The 11,821-nt window shown below is 47.7% G+C and overlaps 1 pseudogene; it reads left to right on the forward strand.

Moving 5' to 3' along the window:
- The first annotated feature begins 9,742 nt into the window (after positions 1–9,742).
- On the forward strand, positions 9,743–10,907 carry LOC148863115 (pentatricopeptide repeat-containing protein At4g13650-like; annotated as a pseudogene).
- Positions 10,908–11,821: the final 914 nt, after the last annotated feature.

Raw genomic sequence — 11,821 nt, forward strand, 5'->3', positions numbered from 1 at the left:
GTACAGATGCAGAAAAAAAGCATAAAATATTCTATAACATCAATTAGAACCAAATGGGGTGTAAGTCAGGTCAAGCTAACCCAAGTTATTGAACCTTCAACACTAATTGATTTTGGATAGGCCTGATTTGTTCATTTTAAGTTTTATTTTGTTTTGTTTGTTTGCTTTTTTTTTTCTAAGAAGTCAATATTTATGATGCAGAAAGATATGATATATTGATTTCTGAAAAAAAAAACTAGCTAATTACGATTAATTAGCTTTGGCATCATTACAAAATCTTTGATTTTAAACTTAAAATTGGTGATGCATATACATTTTTAAGCCAATTGATATATATGCATAAATATATGCATGCATATTTATATGTAAATATATATAAATAAACATGTGGAGTTCAAGTAGGTTGAGTTGTTGATGAAGCACAATTTGGCCGGTTTTAGCTGTCAATGATTTCGCCTCTGACTGGAGCGACGAGGAGCCTAAAACGGAGAAGATGAGTGAATTCCGGGGGGAACCCGGTGAGATAACTCCGAAGCTCAAGTTAGTATTCTCTCAAAGGCAAAGTAAAGACCAGATGGCGCAAAGTTCACATACATTGTTGTGGGGGTAGGGGGCCTTTTATAACCACTTCGCGTACTCACTCCGAAGCCCCTGTCAGGTCGGGTATGATTAACTTTGTTTTTGCCAATTCGGGTGTCGTCCTTTCTACTGGGACAGGACTGCCACTACTCCTTGTCGGAGCCGTCTCTATAACTGGAGATGGCGGTGTCAGGTGGCGGTGGCAGATAGCCGTTTGAAGTGCGGTCGTCAAGCGTCAGATCCCAAGTCAGTCAGGTATGCCGCCCCTGGTTACGAACTTCCTCGGCGTCAGGCATGGTACAGTTTGTTCGGTTTGGCGTCCTGGAGGCGATGTGCTGGAGTGGTGAGCAAGGTGAAGTCTTGAGTTTGGAGGTATGTCCTGTATTGCCATAGTGCAGTCTAGTTCGGTGATGTAAGTCCTGAACTGCTATAAGGCAGGCCAGTTCGGCGAGGTGTGTCCCGAACTACTATAAGGTAGGCCAGTTCGGTGAGGTGTGTCCCGAACTGCTACATGGCAGGCCAGTTCGGGTTACTGTTTGAATGGCTTGGGGCCGAAGGGAGAGTTCGAGCTCCTAGTAGGGAGTTCGGACTGCTATTAGGGGAGTTCGGTTCGCTGGTTTCTCCCCTTGGTGCTCGCGCCTTAGGCGTGCTTTTGTGCTGAGCTGTTGCCTTTGCCACATGTTGCGTAACTATAAGGTCGGGCCAAATCTTCCTTCATCAATTGTCCCCCACTCCTCGCACCAAGGGTCTTGTCTTGACGCGGGGAGTTTGCGAGGTGGTAGGTGGATTTGTCTCGTTCTTCAAATCTTGATACCGCGAGGTGCTTTGTCAAGGTTCTTCAGTTTTCTGGAGTGTCCAAAAAGGCGGGAGACGTGCCTACCTGCTTACAAATGTTGACAGACGTGGCAGCGTGCGTTTATTTTAAAATTCAAAAAACCACGCCGCTGGGAACGTGACAACGGGTCTTTTGATTTTGAAAAAAAAAAATGCACCACTACCGTTTTGAGGAGACGTGCACTGGCAGTTGTCAGTTGCAGAAAGACGTGTGCGGCACATTGTCAGTTTCAGAAAGACGTGCGCCAGTGCATCGTCGGTTTCAGAAAGACGTGCGCTAACGTTTCATCCATTTCGGAGAGACGTGTGCCAATCACGTCTCGGTCTTAGGGGATGTGCGGTCAGCGCGAAAGCGGACCGTCAGATTGGCTTTGATCTGCACTGTTGGTTCTTGGTTATTGTAGCTATAAATAGTAGGGGACCCCAGTCGATTTGTCACTTCTGCGGTTTGCTTCTTGAGCTCGCGTCCAATTTTTCAGCTCACGCCCAGGCCTTTTAGTTCGCGTCTAGGCTTGTTATTTCGCCTCCAAGGTCTTCTTGCTTGTTTCAGTTTCCAGAGCCTTCAAAACATTTTTTCGGTTGAGTACATTCTTGAATCCACCTTTTCTCCTCAATGTCTAGCTTGGATAGCTCAGATGATTCTTCGAGTAGGTCTGATGTAGGTTCTACGAACTGAGTCTCATCCCCCGATGGCTTTACTGATCCTGAGGTGGAACTTGAGGACGACTTCGAACCCATAGGCCGAGCCACTTCAGGCAATTTGGCGTCTACCTCTTGTCGAGGTCAGATGCTAGATAGGTTTGGTCCTTCGACCATGACGCCCGAGGAGCTCCAATCTCTTATTATTTCTTACCATTTGCCTGGCGGGTACGCCTATTTCATTCCTTTGGGTAGCTTTCCTTGGGAACACAGTCCTGATGAGATCGTGATATTTCGGGAGCAACTTGCTGCAGGGCTGTGATTGCCTTTCCACCCCCTTCTCGTCGAGGTCATAAACCACTTCGGCGTTACCGTTGGCCAGCTTGGAGATATTCTCCTCTATTTGGTGGGGACAGCCTCCCTTTTTTGTGAACAGGGCTTCCCTTTAGACTTGGAGATATTCTCCTCTATTTAAATGCTCAAGAAACAAGCGAGTTCTCTTCCCGGGGGAAGATGGACGTATTACCTGTCTCCTCGCCCGGGTTTTAAGCTTCTGCACGAACTTGCCAACAAGGTCCCGACGTGTAAGCAGGACTACTTTGGGATGCAAAGTGCACAAGGGTGGCCTTTTAGACCGGGTGGGGGGAGGCCGCTCCTGATTCTGGTGTCACTCTCGATAAAGAGACGGTGAAGGGCCTCCGGTAATGGGCACGACAAGGGTTAAAATGCCATCAGTACTTAACGAAGGCCAAGCTTATTGCGGCCGGCCTGAGTTCGGGTAGGTTTCTTGCTCAGAGGTTTCTTGTTCGCTTTGTTCCTTCATTTTTTCTAATGTCGAACTCTTTTCTACAGGTGTGATGGACTCAGAGAGGACTCATGGGGGACGCCTGTTCCAAGGCATGAAGAGGAGGAAGCGGGTCGCCAAGCGAACTCGTACTAAGCTGCCCCAAAAGGAGCCACAAGCTCCAAACCACACATCGGAGGATCTGCCCAGGGAGCCCGAGGTGGATCCTTCAATGCAGGAAGCAACCAGGGCCCCTTACGTCAAGACCACTCACACGGGTGCTCCCGCCTACTCTAGTGCTCCCGCTTATTCTGGGTCCGCTCATACGCGAGTTGGGCCCTCGGGCTCGGGAGCTCAAGGGGAGTTCAGGAGCGTGTTGTCCCCGAACTACGCTCTTCAGAAGAGTAGGGAGGCCACTTTTCCCAAGGAGATCGCGGCGTGGACCGATCTTCCCTTGAACCAGATTGTCTGTCGTTCCGTAACTCATGCTATGGTGGTGGGTCAAATTTTGTCTGCCCTCTTTGTTTTCTATCCTTCTTGTTGTTGCTAATCCTATCCTTTGTTCCTTTTGGTAGGTGAACTCCTATATTCACGCCTTAGTGGCCCAGGTGGAGAGGAGCTCAAGGCAGGCGCGAGCTGCCGAAGAGGCCTTTCGTGCTGCCGAGGCGAATACCCGAGCTGCCGAGGCGGCCGCTCATGCTGCCGAAGAGGTTGCTCGCGTTGCTATGGCCAGGCAGGCGATGTCTCAGCGGGATGTCGAGGCCATGGGGGTAGTCGTGAAGCATATGGAGGATCTGAGGTTGAACGTACAGTATCAAGTCGAATAACTTCAGGAGGACATCAGGGAGAAAACGCAAATCTTTTCCCAAGGTATCGAAGATGCCAAGAAGAAGGCCGTTGAGGACTACATCGCCTCGCCGCGTTTTGACGACCTGATGGTGGATTCTTACAGAAGGGGATTCAAATTTTGCCGGTGGATGATCCGGAACACATACCCTGACCTCGATATTAGCGTCATATCCACTTCACCTATAACCCAGGAGATGGCTAACGCTGCTGATGGTGAGCCAGATTCCGAGGGCGAGGCAGGGCCTTCGGGAGTCGTTGAAGTGCCTTCTGATGGGGAAGAAGTAGCTCCGGGCTTGTAAATTTTTTTTTGTACTCTTCCTTTTCTTACAATGAAATAGATAATCTTTTTGGTTAAGTGTTGTTCTTTTTTTTCGAACGATAATATACCTGATCTGTTTCTTGCCCGGGTTATTGCACTCGCGCGACCTGTTTCAAGCTGAAATCACCAGTGCATACGCTATTTTTTCTATCTGTGGGTATCTCGTCTCTGCTCCCTGCAGAATTTTACTAACGTAATAGACGGGCTGCTGGACCCGATCTACTTCCTTTATTAATACCGAACTGACCACCTTGTCGCTCGCCAACAGGTATAGTTCTAAGACCTCGCCCTCCTCGGATCTGGCTAAGGTTGGCACAATGGTGAGGTAGGTATTTAGCTCGTTGAACGCAAGCTGGCAATCTCAGGTCCATTCGAACCATTTGCCTTTGATTGCCTTAAAGAAAGGCAGGCAGCGGTCTGCCGATTTGGACATGAAGTGGCTCAGAGCGGCTATGCGGCCGTTTAGCCTCTGAACCTCTTTTACTTTTCGGGGTGGTCTCATATCTAGGATGGCCTTTATTTTGTCCGAGTTGGCCTCAACACCACGCTGGTTGACAATGTACCCTAGGAACTTACCCAATGTGAGACCGAAGACACACTTGTTTGGGTTCAGTCTCATTCTATATTGACGCAGAATTTGGAAGAGAGAATTTAAGTCTTTTATTAATTCCTGTGAGAACTGTGTTTTGACGACCATGTCGTCTACATAACATTCTACTTTCGTGCCAATTAAGGGCCGAAAAAGGTTATTTACAAGTCTTTGGAAGGTCGTCCCAGTATTCTTTAGTCCGAAGTGCATGACCTTGTAACAGTACAGGCCGAACTCGGTTATGAAGCTGGTTTTTTCCTCGTCGGACTGGTCCATCTTGATTTGGTTATAGCCTGAGTAGGCATCCAGGAAGCTTAGCAGCTCATGTCCCGAGGTCGCGTCCACTAGGCGGTCGATTCGGGGCAGGGGGAAGCAGTCTTTTGGGCAAGCTCGGTTCAGGTCGGTGTAGTCGATGCACATGCGCCACTTGCCGTTTGCTTTTTTCACTAGCACTGGGTTGGCTACCCAGCTCGGGTAATGAACTTCCCTTATGAAGTCCGTTGCGAGGAGCTTTTCGACTTCTTCGTCGACCGCCTTCCAACGCTCCAGGGCTAAGTTGCGTTTTTTCTGTCTAATGGGTCTGACTACAGGGTCAGTGTTAAGTTTGTGAGTTATAAGACCAGGGTCAATGCTGGGCATATCCACCGTAGACCATGCAAAAATATCTAAATTTTGAAGTAAGAAACTCACAAGTTCAGTTCGTAGAGGCTCCTTGACGGAAGCACCGATCTGTAGCGTTCACGCCGGATCTGTAGTCGAGGTCAGGACTGTGACTGTTTCCTCAATGGGCGAATCTCGTTCCTCGCCCTACTCCATAGGCCGCTCCAGTTCGAGGTCGTCGGCTACCTTGGTTTTTCCCTTTAGGGCGGCAACATAGCATTTGTGGGACTCAAGCTGGTCGCCCCGCGCTACCCCCACACCGAAGTCCGTGGGGAACTTAATTGCCAGATAGTAGGTGGAGACCACTGCCCGCAGAATATGCGTAACTGGCCGCCCTATTATGGCGTTGTATGGGGAGGGGGTCGCGACCATCAAGAAATCGTGGTTGAGTCTTACCGCGCATGGCCATGTGCCGACCTCCACAGGTACTGTTATCTTCACCAGGGGCTTGACTTCCTCTCCGCTGAAGCCCACCAGAGGAGTGTGCGCGGGTTTCAACCCGCTTCTCTGCAACGGTAATTGGTCGAACGCCGATTTGAAGAGGATGTCCGCCGAACTGCCTGAGTCCACAAGTACGTGCCGGACTTCGAAGTCGCTGATCCTTAGTTTTATGACGAGTGCATCATCGTGGGGATAGTGAACACCTTGCGTGTCGTCATCTGTGAAAAAGATCGGTTCTCCTGTCTTCGGCCTCTTTGGAGGGTTCTGCTCCTCTCGGGCCGCCTCGCGAACTGACGTCCGTGCTACTGCCGAAGTGCAACCTGTTACCACCAAACCGCCCACTATCACGTGGATGGTTCCCCGAACCGGCCTCTCTTCTAGGGGAGGTCGCTGCAAGGCTTCGACCGGTCTGCTGCTGGACTCGGGGGCATCCTTTCCATGTTCCCCTTGCTGACCTGATTTATTATTATTGTCGTTATGTACAAAATTTCTCAAGTATCCGCGACGGATGAGTCCCTCTATCTCATCCCGGAGATTGTTACATTGTTCGATACTATGACTGTGATCTTTATGAAAACTACAGTATAGATTTTTATTTCTCTCGTTTGGATTACTCTTTAGGCGAGGTGGCCACTTTATGTAAGGGGCGTCCTTGATCGTCATCAAGATCTCGGTCTGCCTTGTATTCAACGGCGTGTAATCCGTCCGAACTGCTAAGGGAGCTCGGGACGGCAAGCTTGGCTTCGCCTCTCGGGTCTGGCTTCTTCTGTCGCCTGGGTTGGAGGGTTTGCCTTCTCTTTTTCTTTTTTCGACCCCACCTTCGGTTCTTTGGTTGATTTCTTCCTCTGTTCTCATGAACTTGTCCGCGAGCTTGAGGAAATCGGCCACGGTTGCTCGCTGGCTGGCCACCATGTGCCATTTGAATTCTTTGTGTGTTACCCCTCTTTTGGCCGCTGTGAGCTGTACCGCGGGGTCTAACCGTGGTATCTGCAAGCATGCTTCATTGAACCGCTTGATGTAGCTCCGGATGGATTCTCCTTCCCTCTGGATTACCTCGAAGATACTTTCCTCGGTTTTGGGGCACCGCTTGCTGGTGACAAAGTGTGCAGTGAAGATCTGCATGAACTCGGCCCAGCTTCTTATTGACCTAGGAGCTAGGTTCCGGTACCAGGTGCGGGCCACCCCCTAAAGGTGGTGGTGAAGGCCACGCACATGCATGACTCACTGGCCCTAGCAAAGTGCATTTGTGACTGGAATGAGCCGACGTGGTCGTTGGGGTCAAAGTACCCATCATACTTATCTAGAGATGGAAGTTTGAAGTCACTGGGCAAGGGGACTACCTGAAGTTCTGATGAAAGGGGGAAAGGAACTGAGAGAATTGGGACAGTTTTTACCTCGCCTGAGCTCGTCTCTTACTTGCCTCTGAGCTCAGGTAGGACGCGGGTAGCAGTTCGGCGACTTCGCCAGTGCCTTCTTTGAGCGGGCCTGGTGCTAGCGCTGCTGGCCTCCGTGTTGCCGAGCTCGATGGGCCCGGAATGTTGGTCTGCTACTAGGGCGCTGAACCAGTTCTCCGTGAGTGGGAACTCGGGCTTGGAGCGCCGAGGTGACTTTGTGGGCGAGGTTCCTGACCCTCCTGCGAGCTGCAAGGCGGGGATAATTTTTCTTTACTTTTGGCATGGGGATGAGGCCTGGCTATTAGGGGGGTTCTGGGGTTGGGAAGCTTCTCCTCGGTGAGGTCATTCACCTTGAGGGGAGGCCTTAACTGGCTTCGAAACAAGGTGTTGGGGGGGGGAGTAGTGACTGGTTTAGGGGTAGCTGAGGGAACCGCTGCTGATAATGGTGTTGGGAGAGGTGGTGCAGTACCTGGTGTTGCTGGAGTTGGTGCTACTGGAATTGTTGCATTTAGGCTTGCATTGCCCGCATGCATTGCATCAGGTCGTCCAGCTGGTTCTGGTGGGTTGCCAGTGGGACAACAGTTGGTTCAACGAAGTTTGTTTCAATAGGGAGTGGAAGAGGGGTGTTCAACGAAGGAGGGTTCAGGGGCGCCACTGCTTGTGGCACATTCAAACTGGGGATCCCATCTACTAAAAGAGGGATGGTGAACTGCCCAATGCACACCACGGGAACTTGGAGTTGCTCTCCGGTGGTGGCCATTTCTGTTCCACGTCCGGCATTGTTGGAGGAGGCCATGGGTGTTGGAGATTTTGAAAGAAGGGTAGGTAAGAGAGGTAAGAGAGATTTAGAGGGAGGCTTTTAGAAGCGTTCCACAGACGGCGCCAATTGATGAAGCGCAATCCGGCCAGTCTTAGCTGTCAACGATTTCACCTCTGACTGGAGCGACGAGGAGCCTGAAACGGAGAAGATGAGGGAACTCGGGGGGAACCCGGTGAGATAACTCCGAAGCTCAAGTTAGTATTCTCTCAAAGGCAAAGTAAAGACCAGATGGCGCAAAGTTCACATACATTGTTGTAGGGGGTAGGGGGCCTTTTATAACCACTTCGCGTACTCACTCCGAAGCCCCTGTCAGGTCGAGTATGATTACCTTTGTTTCTGCCAGTTCGGGTGTCGTCCTTTCTGTTGGGATAGGACCGCCACTACTCCTTGTCGGAGCCATATCTGTAACTGGAGATGGCGGTGTCAGGTGGCGGTGGCAGGTGGCCGCTTGAAGTGCGGCCGTCAAGCGTCAGATCCCAAGTCAGTTAGGTGCGCCGCCCCTGGGTACGAACTTCCTCAGCGTTAGGCATGGTACAGTTTGTTCGGTTTGGCGTCCTGGAGGCGATGTGCTGGAGTGGTGAGGGAGGTGAAGTCTTGAGTTCGGAGGTATGTCCTGTATTGCCATAGTGCAGACTAGTTCGGTGAGGTGAGTCCCGAACTGCTATAAGGCTGGCCAGTTCGGCGAGGTGTGTCCCGAAATGCTATAAGGCAGGTCAGTTCGGTGAGGTGTGTCCCGAACTGCAGGCAGGCCAGTTCGGCGAGGTGTGTCCCGAACTGTTACATGGCACGCCAGTTCGGGTTACTGTCTGAGTGGCTTGGGGCCGAAGGGAGAGTTTGAGCTCCTAGTAGGGAGTTCAGACTGCTGTTAGGGGAGTTCGGTCCGTTGGTTTCTCCCCTTGGTGCTTGCGCCTTAGGCATGCTTTTGTGTCGAGCTGTTGCCTTTGCCACGTGTTGCGTAACTATGAGGTCGGGCCAAATCTTCCTTCATCACCTGTAAAGCAACAGCTTGTAAAAGACCAGTGGAAGAAGGATGTTAAGTCCCTCAATTAATCCTATTTTTCAAAAGTAAGGCCCCATTTGACTCGTAGGAATAAGAGTCCGGAATTAGAATTGGAATGGACTACTCCAATTTCAATTATTTGGTTGGAAGGAATCAGAATCTCATTTCCATTTCTACTGAAATGACATTTCCTCATTCTCATTTCCGTCTGAGCCAAACATACTATCGAAATAAATCATTCTAATTCCGATTTCAACTACAAACTAAAAGTACCCTAAATAAAGAAATAAGTCTTAAAAATGCACAAGGATACCTCCTTTCTTCTTCTTTTGCATTACTTATAACATATTAGAGGGGGCTCGAACCGTTTAATTCTTTTCGTGACCTTTATATATGATTGTGCCTACTCTAAACACTTTTTTGACAGACGTACATGAAAGTAAAAAGCAAATCCGGAATACGTTTATCTTTTTCTTTTATTTTTACATTACTATGTTTTCCACTATAATGGTATTTAGTGAACCTGGTAGCCAATTGCACAGGTTATCGCCACAGCTAAATAACGTGTTAACGACCCACAACCCTCTCAAGCATTGCCGCACTTTTTTTTGGGAAAATTTCTGATAGGTATCCTGTACTTTAGTTCAAATACTAATTTAATACCTGAATGACAATCTAGTATCTGAATTTTCAAAATGCGACAATCTAGTATTTGCCTTTAATCAGTCGTTAAATGGCACATGAAAAGACAAAAATACCCTTAAAATATAATCTAATTTTCTTTATCAACCTATATGCTAAAATCAAAACTAAAGGCGCTTGCAATTGCAAGCAATGCGATTGCAAACAAGAAGTTTATTAAGCTTTGCACAATCGATTGTCGTTATTGTTATACCAAAAACAACAACCCGAGCTTCTTTCTCTTTTGCTTTATTGAAGCTGGATGGAAGTTATCACGTGGGTGTGTTCTCCTGCAACCGAAAGATCGATACCTTGATCAAATGTGGCCGTCTTGATTATCCGTGATGTCGTCTCCTGTAACTTGGTAATAACTGGTCATGCTCGCCATGGGTTTCAAGAGCTGGCCCTTGATCTCTTCAAAGAAATGGTTTCTCGAGGCCTTAGAGAAAGCCCATCCACATGTTCTTTAGTTTTTGGTATTTGCAGTGATGTTGGGTTCTACCAAGAAGGCATTCAAGTTCATTGCAGAGTGGTTTTGCTTGGGTTCAACGCAAACTTATTTGTTGGGTCCGCACTGATTGATTTGTACCCGCAAGCTTCATATCTTAACCCTGCTATGCAATTGTTCGATGAATTGCCTGGTAGAAGTTTAGCAACGTGGAATTTGGTTCTTCGTGGGTTCTATCAATTGGGTCGAGCATATGAGGTGTTAGGATTCTACTTGAAGATGAAATCAGATGTTGGGGTTGATCCAAATGGTGTTACTTTCTGCTATTTAATATATGCCTGTGCTCGACATAGAATGGGTAGAGAGGGCCTCAAGATGCTTGAGACCATGATCCAGGAGGGTCTGAAGCCAGATGTTGTAACTTTCTTGTCTATGTTAATGGGTTGCAGACACTCAGGTTTGGTGAGAGAAGGGCAATTAATATTTGAATCAATGGAAACCATCCATGCCATCTACCTAGATAGGAGGCACTATTCATGCACGGTTGATCTTTTGGGGTGAGCAGGCTTGTTAAAGGAAGCAAAAGTGTTGCTAAAATGCTCACCAATTAAGGGTGATTCAGTAATGTGGAGCTCCCTGTTGCGTAGTTGTATAGTACATCAAAATGAGAAGGTAGGAAGAAGAGCTACAATAGCTTTGCTGAAGCTCAACCCAGACAATCCTACAGTGCTATTGTAGGCATCGAGCTTCTATTATGAAATTGGTGATACAAAGATGTCCATGAAAATTAGAGAATACAAGAAAATGAGTGAAATGAGAAAAGAGACATGTTACAACTTTATTGAGTCAATCAATCATGGTTACTCTTGACATCATGTGCAACTACTTACTCCCGGTATGTTCACATTATTTTGCTGCAGGTATACTTATCAATCTGTAAAGTCAATCACAGCCCAAAAATCATACTGATGACGTATCGTATCATCATACAATTTGTGTTTTAGCTCATTCAACCTCAAGCAAAATCCAGATGACCCACTAGAACTATTTCCCTCTACCAACTCAGAAGTCAACATTTATTGTGTTGATAATGGAGTCGATGCCAACAAATAAGATATCCATCCAAAATCTATAACAGGGAAGAAAAGAATTTGTTGTGTTGTGATACAAAGGTGGGAGTTTGATAGACAATGGCCACCGCACCAAAGATCACCTTTTGTTCTTCAAGCCTTCATCATTTGTGCAGAAAGGCACCACCTTCTCTCACATCAAGATCTCTGTCAACCAATTCCTCAACATGCTTCCAATTCAAAACCTTAACGTCTGTCTCTAATGGCCAACGTTTCTTCATTCCATACTAGTGGTTTACAGTTTGGGCAGAGGATAGCGAGCAACAAGCACAAGCAAATTCTTCGGTTTTCATCTAGACTGTTGAAAGCTTGAGATCTGTTTTATTTTCGTGAAAAAGAAGATAATGAATAATGTATTTTATTTTAAGGGTAATTTTGACATTTTAAAAATATTAAATGGCACATGAGGTCATGTAATATACATAACTGACAGCCCATTAAACATAGGTACGCATTTTAAAAGTTTTGATACTAGATTTTCACATTTTAAAATTCCGACACTAAATTGACAGCTTAAAATACAAGGTACCTATCAGAAAATTTTCATTTTTTTTAATATCTTGCGAAGGGCCACAACGGGGTAGCCTATCCCCCAACCTAGGTGCAGGCGGGTTCGATCCCACGTCTCTGCTGCTACGACCAGCAAGCAGGAGG

The sequence above is a fragment of the Nelumbo lutea genome, chromosome 3, assembly GCF_056320005.1.
Source record: "Nelumbo lutea isolate HS-2025 chromosome 3, American lotus-T2T, whole genome shotgun sequence".
NCBI lineage: Eukaryota > Viridiplantae > Streptophyta > Magnoliopsida > Proteales > Nelumbonaceae > Nelumbo > Nelumbo lutea.